At 38.2% G+C, this 17,653-nt stretch overlaps 1 long non-coding RNA gene and 1 pseudogene across 2 annotated transcripts in view; both read left to right on the top strand.

Moving 5' to 3' along the window:
* LOC309611888 overlaps window positions 1-16,891 on the top strand; it is a 188,066-nt gene extending 171,175 nt beyond the window's left edge. Inside the window, exon 2 of the long non-coding RNA XR_014234817.1 lies at window positions 12,468-16,891. This is a non-coding gene — a long non-coding RNA (uncharacterized lncRNA). The remainder of the gene's footprint in view (window positions 1-12,467) is intronic.
* The window catches only part of LOC309611851 (small ribosomal subunit protein uS3 pseudogene), a 119,498-nt pseudogene extending 102,607 nt beyond the window's left edge, over window positions 1-16,891 (top strand). Inside the window, exon 2 of the transcript XR_014249773.1 lies at window positions 11,501-16,891. The product of XR_014249773.1 is annotated as a small ribosomal subunit protein uS3 pseudogene (transcript). The remainder of the gene's footprint in view (window positions 1-11,500) is intronic.
* Window positions 16,892-17,653: the final 762 nt, after the last annotated feature.

A 17,653-nucleotide genomic window follows, 5' to 3' on the forward strand; every position in this document is an offset into this window, starting at 1 on the left:
GGATAATTACAGGAAAAGAAACTTTACTCAATTACATTGAGTTTTGGTTAGAACTCCTTTCTGCATAAGGGTTTCAATGCTTTATTTTATATATATAATTTTATAATTATATATATAATTATAGTTTTGTATGGTAGTATATTTCAGTTTTCTACTACTCTGTAACAAACGAGTCTAAAACTTAGGGCTTGACATAAGCATTTATTTTGCTCATGACTTTGTGGGTCAGGAATTCAGGAAGGACTCTGCTATATGGTTTATCTCTGCTGAGTGTGTTGTCCACTAGGGTGGCAGGGGCTGGAGGCTCCACTTCCAAGGTGGCATCTTCACTCATGTCTGGTGTGCCTTAGCACCTCTCTCTCATTCTCAACTTCTTTCTGTCTCTCTCTTTCATTACATGGTGTCTCATCCTTCAGAGTCTTTCCACGTGACTTGGACTTCTTACAGCATGGTGATGTCAGGGTAGTCTCTTGGTTTAAAGAGGCAGGAAGCAAATAATTCCTACTTAAGGGTTATACCTGCACATGGCACAGAGTCAGTTCTGTATTCTATTGGTCAAACAGACACAAGGCCTACTAGATTCAAGAGGATAGAGAAATAAATTCCACCCTCCTGGTGGGAATATGGAAAGAAAGGAGCATGTGTCGGTGATACTGCTGCTATCATCTTTAAAATATGCAGTAGGCCACAGAGCAGAACCAGGGGGACACTGCAAGGATTCCAGTGCTTCTCCTAAAGGGTGATCCACAGACCACCCACATTAGAATCACCTGGAGAGAGGGGGTGCTTTTTAATATGTGGAGATCTGAGCCTCATTCCAGACTTTCTGGATCAGAATTGGAATCTCTGTGAGTGGAATTCTGTGGCTTTAACAAGCCTTCCGGGTATGATTATGTGCACTAAGTCAGTGAAGAGTATTTCTGAGCATGGCTCTGGAGACAGAAAGACCTGGATTCAATGTGACTGCCACCAGCTAGCTGTGTGGGCTTCGAAATGCCTTCAGTCTCTCAGCAACAGTTTCCTCATCTGCAAATTGTGCCAAGTGATAGTACTTGCTTCCTTGTGCTGTTTCTGAGAATAAAATACATACCACATGGTCTAGAACACTGTCAGTACCTTAATAATGAAGCTTTAGTGAGTTGGTGGGTTTCATTCTCCAAACAGATAATGACTCTTTAGCATGTAGTGAGGCATTATCCACATGAATGACCTGAACCTGTATTGTGGCCACAATTAAATTCACCAGTGTGCCAATCTGCCAATGTTGTGTGTATGTTTTCTCACTAGAAGCCAGCAGATGAACAAGTATGGACCTTCCCGTCTGTTTAGGGAGTTGAATTGATTCATGTATAAGAAAGAACTAATTTACTGAACAATAAGCAGCACACTAGCTGACAATAACCTTGAAGTTGTTTGAAAATGGTTCAGTGAAATGGTGGGTACACCTTGGACAGTAAGACACTCTTGGCATTCCATAACTGGGTGAATTTCAAATATGTGTTGAAATGGTCCCTACAGACTCAAGGCCTGCTATTAACATGACAGTGGGACTGAGGCATGTGGTGAGAGAAAATGGAGGGCTGATCTGGCAATTGAAACTAAAGGCTCAATTTCATACAGTTGTTGACACTTTATTATAATAAGATTGTAGTTAAAAATATTAGGCATGGACAATTATGAATAAATTCTGAGAAACCTAAGATGTTGTTGGAAAGTTTCACAGTTAGACTGTCAACCAAAGCCTCAGAAAAGACTCTTAAAGTGTTTGATTCTCTTCTAGATGTCAGCTACAATGGATATGAAACTGTAGTGTCTGAAAAATGGTCACCGTATGTTTGTGACAGTGAAAGAAGAGTGTTCAGAAGAAGATAGAAAGCACCCAGGTTCTGTTTCTTGTCCCTGAAGAACTCTTGAAGTAACATTCTTCTTTAAAAGTCAGCATACTTGAAATCCTGTACTTAAATGTGTTTTGTACAGCTCAGAAAAAAATGAGAAAGGCGTCCTGGGAGAGGTCCATTTAGAATGATAGGCTGAATTTTCATGCACCCTGTGAATTTTCTGTGTTTTTGGTCCTTTTAGGGAAAAAAAAAAAGAAAAACCTCTTATTTATGCAGTACACGTTCTTCTAAAGCACTTTAGGCTTTGTGGCTGACAGTGATCTATATATACCTATCTAATAAAGTTCCAAAGCATTCCTAATTTCTATTTCTTTATGTTCCCTTACTTGTTTATTCCTTCTCTACCTTTTAAAATTTTTCTAAAAATCATTCCTTACATTTGTTTATTTATCTTCTCTATCCATTTCGTTTTGACTTCCACCCATCCAGTTTATCCAATATTTGCCCTTGGAAATGATGACAGTCCAACAATGACCACGACAATGACGACAGAATCAGTTAATATTTGTTGAGCATTTGCAATGTTTCATATGCTATGACTTCCTTTCTTCCTCTCCTTTCACCTGTGCTTCTCCCCCTGTACAGACACTTTTGTCTTATACTTTGAACTGTGGAAGTAAATTTTCCTCCTTTTGTGATATATCATACCTTCATCAGAGCCATGAACACAAGTTGTGGGCATACTCTATTATTCTGTTCCAATATTCAAAATATAGGAGGAAGAAACCACCTTGGAGCAAAGAACAAATACACTCACCATGTTCACACTTAATCTCAGGAAGCATATCTAACAGAGTCTATTAATTTATTGTTTCTTTTATTGTTAATATCTGTGACCAAGAAAGGGAGAAAATTTTCCTTTGGCTTCCCTCCTGCAGAATCAGGGGACCAGAAGAGTTAACTAGATAAAATGAAGCTCTTTTTTTTTTTAGCTGAGGCTAAGATAAACACTCTCTGTGCCAGTAAAAGAGGAGATCTCAGTTATAGGATGAAGCGGCCTCAATGAGCACTTGAGCAAAGAGCTCCCTGATCACCTGTCTGCCATCTCCTGGGCCCCCCAGGTATCAGGAATTTGTGGGAGGAGGAACTGGGGAGGGAGATACCCTTCCTTTGTGCCTTGTGCCTGAGTGTGGTTGTTTTCATTCCCCCAAATCAGGCATAACCTTAGTATCATATTGGAGCGCAGACTGCAGAGGCGAGCAGAACTTTGCTTCTCTCTGGGAGAGTCCACCATTGATATTTCTTTCATGCCTAATATTTTAATGAAATCATTGTAGAGCTCAATAGCCAAAATATATCCTAAAGAAATCCATCTAGATTTCTTCTGTGCAAGTATGGATTAGGAGACTAACAAGAGGTTTTTGTTTTATCAAGCCTTTAAGAAATGAAACAGAGGAGGAAGAATTTTCAACAATTTTTGAAAATGGTAAAATTAAGCCAATTTAAGGGGTTGTATTTTCTGTGCTGTTGCTTGAGAACAACCCACTTCTCCATGAAACTTTTATCTTAGTTGTCAGGCCCAGGACACAAGCATGACTCAAGCCATTTGTATTCCAGGCAGACACATATATTCGTCTCTAAAGAGTCAGAAAATGGAAGGAAGCTGCAATGAAGGTGGCTTGAATGAAATGAACAAGGAACTGTGTGGGATGCCTGATAACACAGCTGTGCTCAGGACTAACTGCTGCCATAATTGATCCCTTTGGAGGCTGAAAGAGCCTTGACTTCAGAGGGAAAAGGGGAAGGAAGGGAGACATAAGTTAGCATGAATTATGTCAGGTGTTTCTCACCTGTTACCTGTACTCTAGCCAATGAAGCCAGTAGTATTACCCAAAATTTACAATCAGTGAAGTCACATTGCTGCTAAGTGGTAAAGGCAGGATTTGAACTTGCATCTGTCTCTTAAGCGTGTGTTTATTCCGCTGCCTCTTGCTGCTTCCCTGAGAAACTACATGCTTAGAATTTCTTCCTTAAATAATTGGAGTTACTAATAACATTGAACAGGTAATTTTCCAGGTCCAGTTTGAGCCTAGAGTAGTTCTACCTATCCTTTTTATGTATGTTTGACCCAATGCACTAGGCTTACTCATTATTAGATAAACAGTTAAATTGCACTATATCTTGCATAATTTTGCTAACCCACATAAACTTGAACATTCTTTTTTCCTGTGTCTCTAGACTTAATGATTATTCTACAGAACTTTCATACGTTTTAAAGGCATTATTGGGGGGAATATTTGTTTAGTTATTGTTCTAGATATATTTTGTTCCATCAGAAATTCCCATCTAGTGGAAACTTGATGGCCCCATCATGTCCTGCAGAAACTGTCAGCTCGCCTGAGCAGCTCTCTGCTCTCATGTCAGCATGGAGTTTCTACTCTTAAAGAGGGTACATCTTCATTTTGGTCCATTCCGATTCATGATGTAACAGCTCAAATAAAGGAGTGTGGCTGTTCACTGGAATCTGTGCCAGCCCCTATCCATATCATGTGGTTACTCCATAATGATGCCTTGTCACTTAAAATGGGATTTTGCATGAGTGCATCATATAACTAAATTACCCTGTTGCAAACAGCTTATTTTCTCCAGATCCATAGTCCAAAAAAATGACATAAGAAATGACATATTAGATGCCTTAGTACCTTGATTTCATTTCTGGCTTTGCCACAGCTTGCATACGATTACAGATGGCAGAAAATTAAAGTGCCCAGCCTTCAATTTTTTGACAATTACTATCTTATTTGTATAGAAAGGGGCTTACCAAGAAACCGGCTCTGGCAATTCCTTTTCCTCTCCTCTGCACGTCCTGAGAATGAATCAAAGGCCTGGGAGATAATCTGCAAGGCTGAGAAAACCTGGGCAGCTAAACCTGTTTACCACATCTACGGACTTTGGACTCTTTGCAGCACCTGAGTCTGGAGCTGTGGATAAGTTAATGTTAAAAATATGGTGTGATCTGTCGGCCTATGTTGTGATAAACTGCTATTGGAGGAACTGACAAACACTCCGAAAGCTTCCTTTCAGGATAAATTCCAGTGACTCTCCTCTATTTTAGCAACTCAACATTAGGCGTTTGGATTTAACTATATCCTTAACTCTCTGCTTTATATTTTCCTCTTTTTGTGTATTGATATTGTTTCTATTAGGAAAACATTTCTACCAATTTTTCATGTCTGGAGGAGACTTTGTTTTTGCTTCTTCATTATTTCAAATTTACAGACGGGCAGATTCAGAGTCAAGGGAACAATTTGTAGGGCTCACTTTCTCTCCTGGCATTAAGAATGATCTAGCTGTGGTTTGTATCTACTGCTTTTCCATATGCGGTAACAGACACACACCATGAAAAATTCTAATAAATGTTTGCTTTCAAAAAGATTCCTTGAAATCTAATTTCTTACAATATACACAGGGCATCACTCCCTAAATTCAAGCCATCAACATGCTGCCTTTCAAAAACACTTTACAATCTGACCTCTAGTCTCCATCTTTACCCCTTTGTTCCCAACATCTCAGTATCTTAGTTCAGTATTTGTCTGATTGTTGCTATAGCTCCTTATACCTCACCCCTCTTTCAATACTAATCCACCTTCCTTTATTGACCAGGTAACTTTCTAAGAAACAAATATGATAACGTTAGTCTCCTGCCTGAAATACTCACGAGGATCCCCTTTGCCTGTAGGATACATTGTGAACTTCATAGCATGATACTCATCATCTGACCACAACCTGCCTTCCTCTGATTGGTTTATTTATATTTTTATACCATTATATTTTGGTAGCACTTAGAAATGCATAAAATCTAATAAGCTAAAAATGAAAGCAGAGAGAAATCAAATCAAAGGGATTAATGATATTTTATTTTTCTTTTTGCTTTGCCAAGTCGATGAAATTGCCCTGTTAAAGTGGCATGAAAATCATTGCTATATTAATGGAGGCAGCCAAAGGAAATTTTACGTGAGTGTTCCGTAATTAAGTAGATAGGAGAATTTACCTGCCCATTCTCCCTTCTCAAATCCTATCTTTTCTGTCTTGGAATCTATTGATGTTATAGCACAGTTTACACTCAAATGTTTGTTTGTGTTAGTATAATGTCAGTATTAATATGCAAGCATTGCTTTTCTAGCAAATGAAGAAACGTATTTTAAAACTTGAAAAGTTTAAAAAGAATTTAGGCAATGTATTGCTTTCCCCGGTCTGGGTTAGGGCAGAACCAGAAATTACATTAGGCTAGTCGGTCTGATATAGATGCAGGGAAAATTAAGATGCACTATTTGATGGGTAGGCATAATCCATACAGAGCAGGGAATTTTAAGTATAAACGGAACAGGGAACAGCATAAACAAATGCATAAAAATTGAAAAACACATTATACATTTAAATTATTGTGAATGAAAATGTTTGGATAAAAAGGAAATTATATGTCTGGAAATAGAAAGCAATATGGGCAGAAATAGTTTTGAGGACAGAGCACAGAAGATCTGAAATGCCAGAGTAAGGGGTCTGAACATGATTCAGTAGGCAATAAGGTGCTATTGGAAGAGTTTCTACAAAGTTAGTTTGAGCTGCTCCTTGTACATACAGGTAGATGTGCGGATAGGATACTAGATATATGGGTTTGTCCTGACCCCAGTCCTTTCAAAGCCTCCATTTTTGATTTGTGGAGCTTTCCACTATGGAGAGAAATGGAATCTGCAAATTTGGACTCCTGAATGAACAGGGTCAGTAACTAAATGACACATGTGCAAATTCCACCTTAGATGATATGCCTTTGTGACCCTTGCCAGCAATCTCATCTGTGTTTTCATTCATAAAATGAACGAGTAGGAGGGATGTGAGTGGAATTTGTGAGCATGTCACAATATTGCAACTGAGGGGCTTTGCACAGCACAAGAAGCAGGTGTCAGAGGCTTCCCAGGAACTTTCATAGGCAAGCAGAAAACTGAGCCCTTAGAAGCGAGAATATTCTGGAGGAGGAGGTGATCATCATCAGTGGGAGGCTGAGCGGCACCCATGCTTAGGACCTTGATAGCTTTTATAATATGTACTGTATCAATTGGTTAGAAAATAAAAATAATCACTTGTGTTGGAAATTTGGAAATTGCAGAATAAGTGTTAAAAAGAAAATAAAAATCATTTGTAATCTAACCATCCAGTGGTAACCACTATCAACATTTTGGTGTATATATATATATATATATATAGACAGTTTTTCCCCCCATGCACTGAATGGCATAATCCTGTACGTACATAGGACTTTATAACCTGCCTTCTTTTTTAAAGTGTACAAGAATATTTTCCCAGATAAAACTTTTTTTTTTTCCTCAGAAACAATAGAATGAAAATCTGAGGTCAGCTTATTTCTGGTTTAGGCAACTAAGGACAAAATGGCATATGATTGCCATTGAGTATTTAGTGAATATTTTACCTTATTATAAAATCATAAGCTGGGGCATGCTAACTATACTGATATAAATCACGCTGTGATAAACATAAATTCTTTCACATATTTATTTGCTTCCTTAAGATGAATTCCCAGAAGTAGAATTTCTAGGTCAAAAAGTTGTAAACAATTTTAAGGATGTTAATGAATATTTTCAAATTGTCTCCCAGGAGGTTTGTATAATTTACATTCCCCTCTTTCCTATGTATAGGTCAATCTTGAGATTTAGAGGATGATGTCTTAATGGATTGTTTGATTAATAAGTTCTGTGAATGTGCAATGGCACTGGAATGTATTAAATGTCAGATCAGGCTGTTTGCAATAGCTGGATGTAGATTGTCACTCCCATTGATATTTTAGAAATATTTAAGCAGATGCTTAATAGATGATAAATAGCATGTATCATATCCTTTGATTAAACATAAAATATTTATTATAACTCCTGAAGGTATTGGAAAAATCAGCAAAGCATATGAAAATACTTAATCTGGCTATTTACACATTTATAATGTAAGAGGTACTTTTCATGTGTTCATTAAAGTGGAATCAGATTGCAGAATTCTCAATAATTTAAATGAAATGTTCCCATGGAAGGTACCATATGCTACCATCTGCATTTTGTATGTTTTATTAATTCAGGGGGAAAAAATCTTAAGAGCAGCTACAGGCAAAGTGTAGTCAAATTTAAATGAAGCATTTATTTGGTCATGTCATTAAGGGGATATATCCATATGGATGCAAAATAAGTATTATTGAATTACGTTTTTAAATCCATAAAGGACCCAACAGGGCAAGACTCATTTTCCAGATTGGAAAGGAATGCAAAGAGAACTTACTCTCTTTATCAAAAAGTATTGATAGATTCTATGGGAATGGGATTAAGTCAGCATTTTTTTTTCATTTTATGTGATATTAGCTACAGACTGGTGCATTTGTCAAGAATACCTCATGACAAAATTGATGAATTTATTCCTATAAGTTGCTACCACTCGACTATCACTACCACTCCAGAAATCCCTAAAGTTTTTGAGAGAGCAAAGAAATAGTTGCCTTCTTTCCAATGACAACATTTGGTAACAGAGTTTCTAGGAGTTGTGATCTAGTATAGGGAGTCTCATTTGTTTAAATACCAGATTTTAAACGTCTATCACCTGTCCAACTGTTGGGTTAATTGGCATACTTAATTTTAGTAAATGAGCCTTGCTGGATTTTAAGGGTCTTAAGAATACATACCTCATTTGGAAACTGGATTCTCATCGTTATTTTATAATGAAAGTGGAGTGACCGTATGCACATAAAACTTCTAGAGCTGTACCTGTCTATTGCAAACTCTTAACAAATGTTAAGCTGTTTTTATATAAAAGTAATAATACTTGTTTTGATGTTGCTATGGCTGTTTTATTATTATTGCTATTATTACTACAATCAGGAAAATAGAGTCAACTTTTCTCTTCCACCTTTTCAGAGAATTGCTGACTGATACAAACTCCTGCAGGTCAGGAAACTTCTTCAAATGAGGGCAGGAAATATCTGTTGAACACTGTTCTAGGAAATTTCATTACGTTGAGATCCACACAATAGGTCTCTTCTGCTCTTTCACTTCCCAAAACAAAACAACAGAAACAACAACAACAGCACAAGACTGTCTCAAATGCTGATTCCTGTACTGGTTGTTGAAGCATGAATGACGCTTCTCTGGATGGTGTGACCAAGGGGGCTCCACACTCTCTCTCCTAGTCTATCTTTCCAGAATTGTGGCCAAGCAGAGATCAGTGACCCAACCTGTCCCTGTTCCTGCTTTGCCCTCCTGACAAGATAAAGTGAGGCTCACCAAGTCAAGAAAGAAAGGCCATATAAACACAGGTGTGTTGTGTTGTCTCTAAAAGTGGTTCAAATGTCCTCATTCTTTTCCCTCTAACTTTTAAATTATATAAAATAAGGGAATGCTGTGTCTTTAATACACATCTGTTGGGGTTGTCCTCCTCTTTAAGGGGTAAAGCGGTCTTTGGTGCTAGGTGACATTTAGAGTGAATGCTGAAAGGACATCTATGGAATTGTCTCTTCAGCAACCCCCTCTCTTTTTTTTTTTTATTGTTTCACATATTGAATTAATCTTCCTGACTGTGCATTGTGTCTGTTTTATCATTTAAATTTTATTTTATTTATTTTTTATACAGCAGGTTCTTATTAGTTATCCATTTTATACATATTAGTGTATACATGTCAATCCCAATCTCCCAGTTCATCCCACCACCACCACTCCCCATACGTTTGTTCTCTACATCTGTGTCTCTATTTCTGCCCTGCAAACCAGTTCATCTGTACCATTTTTCTAGGTTCCATGTATATGCATTAATATACGATATTTGTTTTTCTCTTTCTGACTTACTTCACTCTGTATGACAGTCTCTAGATCCATCCACGTCTCTACAAATGACCCAATTTCGTTCCTTTTTATGGCTGAGTAATATTCCATTGTATATATGTACCACATCTTCTTTCTCCATTCTTCTGTCGATGGGCATTTAGGTTGCTTCCATGACCTGGCTATTGTAAATAGTGCTGCAATGAACATTGGGGTGCATGTGTCTTTTTGAATTGTGGTTTTCTCTGGGTATATGCCCAGTAGTGGGATTGCTGGGTCATATGGTAATTCTATTTTTATTTTTTTAAGGAACTTCCACACTGTTCTCCATGGTGGCTGTATCAATTTACATTCCCACCCACAGTGCAAGAGGGTTCCCTTTTCTCCACACCCTCTCCAGAACTTGTTGTTTGTAGATTTTCTGATGATGCCCATTCTAACTGGTGTGAGGTGATATCTCATTGTAGTTTTGATTTGCATTTCTCTAATAATTAGTGATGTTGAGCAGCTTTTCATGTACTTCTTAGCCATCTGTATGTCTTCTTTGGAGAAATGTCTATTTAGGTCTTCTGCCCATTTTTTGATTGGGTTGTTTGTTTTTTTTAATATTGAGCTACATGAGCTGTTTATATGTTTTGGAGATTCATCCTTGTCCATTGATTCATTTGCAAATATTTTCTCCCATTCTGAGGGCTGTCTTTTCATCTTGTTTGTAGTTTCCTTTGCTTTGCAAAAACTTTTAAGTTTCATTAGGTCCCATTTGTTTATTTTTGTTTTTATTTCAATTACTGTAGGAGGTGGATCAAAAAATATCTTGCTGTGATTTATGTCAAAGAGTGTTCTTCCTATGTTTTCCTCTAAGAGTTTCATAGTGTCTGGTCTTACATGTAGGTCTCTAATCCATTTTGAGTTTATTTTTGTGTATGGAACAACACCCTCTCTTGTCTACTCTCTTCTCCATGTGATTCCATATGGCTGTTGCAGGGGCAGTCTTTTTCTCACCTGACTCTGTCCTCCTGGCTAAATTTCTTACTATTTGGAGAAAGGTGGTCTGTGGGGGAGAGAAGGAATCCAGAATGAGAAGAACACAAAGAAAAGGGAGAAAGAGAAAGGGAGGGAGGGAGAGAGAGAGAGTGAGAGAGAAAGAGAGAGAGAAAGATTCATCACCTGGGTCCTAGCCCTAGTTCTTCCTGAGGCTTATTTACATCCTTGACCTTTTGTTTTTATGATGATTCAACTGGAAGTTGGATTTCTTGAGCCAATCAGCTTCTCTTTGACGTTTAAGCTGGTTTGGGTTTGCCTTGGGTTTCCAATAGTGCAATAAAGTAAGTTCTGACTTCTCACCGTTACTGTCCTCTCTGACTTCTCATAGTCATGCAAGCTCTTGAGAGACTCAGAATTGTCCATCAGATGGGCTGTACTTACTGTGCCAAGCATTAGACCCGACAGTCTCAGCCTGAGCATCATTTCATTGTAACATAAGATGGGTACCACTGATCAGCCCTTGGTGCTGGCAGAGTTAAGTGCCCTAATATAAACACCATTATTTATCCAAAAGAGAAGGTGCATTTTAATCTAGTCTGTATTTCAAAAGCTGAAAAACTGCATGTTCTAGCAAATGATCATATGTGACATGTGTCCTACTTATTTATGCCAGTTCTCCCACTTACTTATTACACTCCTCCATTTGTCATGTGGCAATAACACTGAGCAGCTTTTCTCTTTTTTAAGACAATTACAACTTCTATAACTCAGAGAGCAAATTGTATTTTGAATTAAATTAAAAACCCATAGGAGAGGGGACTTCCCTGGTGGTGCAGTGGTTAAGAATCCACCTGCCAATGCAGGGGACATGGGTTTGAGCCCTGGTCTGGGAAGATCCCACATGCCGCGGAGCAGCCAAGCCCATGCGCAACAACTACTGAGCCTGCGCTCTAGAGCCCACGAGCCACAACTACTGAGCCCGCAAGTCACAGATACTGAGCCTGCATGACACAACTACTGAAGCCCGTGCACCTAGAGCCTGTGGTCCGCAACAAGGGAAGCCACTTCAATGAGAAGTCCATGCACAGCAACGAAGAGTAGCCCCTGCTTGCTGCAACTAGAGAAAGCCCGCGTGCAGCAATGAAGACCCAACGTAGCCAAAAAAAACCACCAAAAAACAAAAAAAAACCCATAGGAGAGATACTGATGTCTGGACACATCTAAAATCAGTCTGCTGAAGATATTGTGATTATTTTGGGTTTGGAATCCTTTAACACACTAACATTAACTATATGTATTTCATAGTTATAGGTGCTCCATCTGTGTTTTGCTAATGTAATCATTATGCAGGAAAAGATCATGAATTCAGTTAGCCATTCATTTTATAAGTGTCTATTTTTTTTGGCTCATTATCTGAATAACAGGCTCCCTGATTCTCTATCTTGACCTGTATTATAAATAAATCAGGCAACACAGTCAACATTGTTGGAGTTGTTGAAATGCAGGGCTGGGTCTAAAGTGAGATGAGTGAGGCGGTAAGGGTGCAAAATGCAAGGAGACACTCTCAGGATTGTGTCAGGCGTCTCTCCTACCTCACCTTGTCCTGGCCCTGTTGAAAGGCTACAGGCTGGTTTAGGAGATGTTCACATGTGTCCCATTAGAAAATTAGCCAGTATTGTATTTGTACCAAATGTGGGATTAATAAAAAGCCAGAAAAAAAGAGAACTGATTCATTAGTAGAGCTGCCAAGTTTACCTTTTTTCTTTCTTTCCTCCATCAGGAAAGGCATCCCCCACCAGCTTTCAGCACAGATCTGTCCCAGGAAGCATCATGTGACATTAGGAAGACCACCTGGGACTCAAGCTCACATCTTTGAGTGAGTTTCTCTTGACTATAAAAAATCAAAATAGCCAGATGATCTCTGATGTTCTTTTCAGCCACGTGGTTCTGGGGCTAAGATATTTCCTCACTGGTGATTTTACTCAGTAGGTTCTTGATTAGTTGTTGGGACAGAGTAGAAGACTGCCCTGGGCAACGAGGATCTGAGTGATGTTTGTTTTTAGTTGCCCTATCCTGTTTATCGCGTCCTCCTTTTTCTTATTTATGGTCCATCTTCCCAGCTCTTTGAAGCTCCAGGTGCTCTTGGGCTCCCTTACCCATAGGGTGGGACCTGAATCCTGTTTTTACAGTGTGGGAATGACTAGTGACAATTTGAAACAATAGTCCTCTACAGGGAATGTGCAACTGGTAAGGCACAAGCAAGACTTGAGTTCTTAATAAGTAGGCAGAGATGTGGGCATATTGGACATGAATTTAGGACAGATGAGCCAGGACAGGTAAGCTCAAAGTTTAGCTCCAAAGAATGGTAACCTTTGATCTAAGGACAAAGACCAGATCCTCTCTGACCCTATTCCAAGGTTTGGCAAAAGGGGGCTGATAGTGAGAGAGGCAAGCCTTGCCTCAAATCTCCATAAGGATTTGTTACAACTTATTTGGATAGAGTTGCTGAGATTACCCCAATTATTTCACATTTTGGCAATACACTGTTCAATTTTAGCTCTGTTTTATGCATTTAAAATTTGATTCCTTCAACTAAGATTATAATTGAGGTCATGTATCTCCCATTTCACCCAACATAATGCAAGGAAGGTGGTCAGTATTTGCTCACTTTAATTGAATTCTCTCACATGCAGGGTCTATTTCTTTCACATACATATGTGACCCTCATGTTGTATACTATTAATGTTGGTATCACTTGTAAAGATCACAATATCATTATTTTAACATTTATTTTTCTGTTAAGGAAGTTATATTTGAATCTCCATCTCCTTTTGTTTCAATAACTGTATTCAGAGAACTCTCCCAGCACTTAATCCTATGTGATTTAATTGAATACTCAAGAGACTTCATTCTCCATCCTGAGATGATCTGCTGTGTCTTTTCCAGCTCTTTCTATCTGCATTAGCTGATATAGAATTTTTTTAATAGCAATCTGAGTTCTTCAAAAGCTTTGCTTGGGCCAGACTTCAGACATCACCACCAATTGGCAGTTTCAGTTATCAGCAGAGTGATTCTCAAAAGCTCCCCCAGCTACACCCCTCCCTTGCCAAATCAAATTTAAAAAAACAAAAACAAAACACTAACAAAGGCATCTCCTAACTTAGGGCTTCGGTTACTTTTAAAGCACCATGTGCTGATAATATAACCACATGACCAAATGTTCCCTCCAGTAAAGTGCCTGCAGCAGAATTGAGTTCTGCATGTTTGTTTTAACCATGCAATGCATATGCCATCTGGCATATTTCGCATAAAAATGAAACTGCTTTCGTGGTTGAGTAGATGCCAAAATGGAATTGTATAACAGTAATAAGGCCTTTTCTGGTTCATGAATATACCTTAGGTGATGTCTCAAGCGTGAAACTATAGATGATGCTAAAATAGTCACTTTTTTTCTCTTCAGAGGTGAATAATATACTGAGTGAAGTCACTCACTTCTATGAGCTTAGAACCTAGCCACGATTTTTAATGTAGAGAAAAATAGTTGCAAATTCTTCGTCTATGATTTTTGAAATGTATTTCCAGGCTTTAATTTAGCTCTGGGTTTATGCCTCTCCAAAATAACAAATTCAGGACTAGAGACTGGATCTTTTGCCTTCATAATGAAAAAAAAGTGTCTGAATGTCTAGAGGTTTGGGTTTTCTAGAATATATCCAATACATAGATGATTGACAGAATTTGCTCCTCCTTTTCCATTACTTTAGTATCATGCTGCCAAATCCCAAGCCATGCCCCCTTTTCCACTTTCCCTAAGTACTCTGTATACCTTAAGAAAATGAATCTTACCCATGCCAACCTCGAGGGTGCTGAGGCAGGTTTAAGGAATTTTAGAACACTGTATCAATTCCAGTGGAACATATTGCACTGGTTGAGGAGGTGTCAGGGATGGAGATAATCCTTCATGGTTAAAGGTATTTGTAGAAAATTTTGTGCATCTCTGCCATGTCGTACATGGTCCTCTGTCTATAATAATTTATTTTCTGGCAAACTTGGGACTCAACATTTGTCATGCTTGTTGTTCAGATATACACAAGAGTTCTCTTAATACAGCTTTATGAATCTCATACGTATTTGTATCTCTTTCCAGCATAATTTTAGGCCCAGTAGAGTTTAGTAATAAGCTGTTCCCTTTGTTATCAGGACCCAATATCTATTGCATCTAAGCAATTTTCAAGTCTTTGAATACATTTGCCTCAAGAACTTGCTGCAATACAAGCGTAAGTGCCATCAGAAATAAGGCATGCATCTGCTTATCTGGTCAACTTATCTCCAATATGTATATACCTTTGCATGCACCTATGGAGTCATTTATATTTCAAATGGCACATTCTTATACCACATGATGGAACTTTGTGAGAGATGAGCTATGAGAGATGCTTGGAAACTTGTGCTTGCAAACTAGGTCTCTTATTTGCTTCGTAATCTAACACTGGGAAGCTGGTTGAGAGATCTCCCCACTGCCCTTATCTGTCGCTTTCAAGAGGGGATATTTTACCCTTAAGCCTGCAGGCATTTTCTGATAACAAAGTGCCACATGTTGGCATAGGGTTTTTGTTCACACAGGGTTTGTGATTATAATTGTTATTAAAAATAAGTGTCTGTGAGCCAAATACAAATGTACTGAGGCTTCGCTTCACTTGCAATCAAATTGCAAACTGCATAAGGCAACTGGGCTGGAGATGAGTGAGGGATTAGAATTTAGTAAACATTCTGCAGGAACTGGTTTCAACCTCAGAGGTCTTTGAAGAACTATCACTTGGATTCTAGAATATCTGTTCTTTCTTCCAAAACATGCTATGCAGGAAAGAGAACATTCTCCTGCCTATAGTATCTAGAAAAGGATGAGACATTGTGTAGGTTTCTTGCATAGGCTTTTATAACTGGAGATGAAAGCTTATAGCAATACTAACCTTTTAGTAATTTAGTTACAAGCTTGTCATTCACATGTGACTTCTGATTATTGCTCTGAGTTTTCTAGTTCAATTAGGCTTTCAGGGTATAAAGATTATAGCTGACTGGCAGATTCTAGTCATTATCTTGTTTTGCTAGGCTTCCATCCGTTTTAGAAAATCTATTTCACTCCTGCGAACAGAAATGACCCTGCTTAAAAGGAGCAGCACAGAGACCCCAGTGAGACGTGTGCGTGGAGCCACCATATTGTCTGTTTCACAACTTGTAGATGGCCTCGTAGATGAAATGCCCAGTTTGAATTTGATCCTGTGAGGATGGCATAATATCTGTGGATTTGTAGATTGCCTTGTAGATGAAATGGCTGCTTTTTCAGCTGACTTTTTCATTGATGGAATCACATCTGCCTGAGAGCCAGAAAAAAGTCATTGTGGACAGGGGAGAATACACATGTGATATGCAATGTGGCACAGGCTGAAAGAGATTCAGCAGTGAAAATTATTTACTTATGTTTTTCCCCTGCCACTTCCTCAATTGATATACTGCATTAAAGATAAGCTTGGGATAATCTGCGAGGATTAATAAAGAGTTTTGAAATTCTGAAGACTACATCAGCACCTCATTGGCTGGCATTTTAAAGTTTTAAATTCACTATCTCAAAATGTTCAGGGAGAATAGAGAATGGAACAGAGATTGTAGAGATGGGAGTATTGCTTGGGTTTTGTCAGCACAACATCCAAATAAGAGGATGCTAAGAGAGAACCATTGCCAACCATCCAATGTTGTACAGAAACTCAAATCTCTCTTTAGATGGCAACATCTGGGCATTTGGCACTGGGCACAAAATATTTTCTAATGAACTGAATTTTGTATTTATTTTTTCAGATTCTTTAGAGTTGTGTAGACCCAGAGTTCGACTAACACCTCCAAATAGCATTGCAGGATTTCTACCAACTATTATTAGATACACCATTATTCATTCATTAAGTCAGTTAACACATGTGTATTGAGCCCTTACCAAGGATTATTTCAAATTCTGTAGATCCGCTGGTGAATAAGTTACACTGGGTCCTTCTTTCTTGGAGCTCACACTTGTCTCTGAGTAGAAGGCTGAAGGGAGAATTTCTGCCCTGAGAGAATGCTTGATAGGGTCACCTCTCTTTTCTCTAACACTCCATTGGCAGTAATTAGGGGCAGCTGGCTTTATATGCATAATCTATAGACCTCTAACTTTATCAAGTACTTTGCATTTAGTCCAGCAAAGTCTTTTACATGTGTTTTCCCAATTGTGTCTCATCTGCTGTTTAATCCAATAGTTGACTTTCTAATTTCATTATTAAAATTTAAAAAAAATTTTTTCTATGAACTCTATTTAATTCTTACCCAAGTATATCTCATTATTTTCACAGTCTCCTGTCTCTTTTTAATATTTAGACAAATACTCTTATTTCTGTAACCATATTAAACATAATTATTTTAGGCTAAACATTTGATACTTCTAATATTTGCAGTCTTTCTGGGTCTGTTTCTTTTTTTTAATTATGAGCACATATTTTATGGAGCATAATTTGTGGAAATTCTTTTGAGGACAAGTTTTAAGATGTTTTCCTCTAAAGAGGATTTTCATTTGCTTATGAGAAGTAAACACTCATTCTAAACTAATTTTTAGGCTCCACATCCCTCCCCCATGTGAGTAGTGTAAATTCTGGCTGTAACCATGTGAGTTTAGGCTCATAATTATAAATTCCCAGGTGGACAGTTCTACCTCTCCCTCTCCTCCATTCAGAGACAAGATGAGATGCCAAGTGTTTTCACTGTCTCCTTCACCAGAGATTTCTTTCCTAGTTTATCTCCTTTCATGAAGGTGTTGCTTTCTGCAGGTTCTGGCTTTATGTGAGATTGTGCTCTAAAGGTATAGCTTCCCTTTGCTGGCTTTAGTGTCATTATGCCTCAGCTCAGATGTAACCTCTTCAAAGAGTACTTTTCTGACTGTCTGAAGTA

This window comes from Balaenoptera borealis (genome assembly GCF_965194805.1).
Source record: "Balaenoptera borealis genome assembly, chromosome: 15".
Lineage (NCBI taxonomy): Eukaryota > Metazoa > Chordata > Mammalia > Artiodactyla > Balaenopteridae > Balaenoptera > Balaenoptera borealis.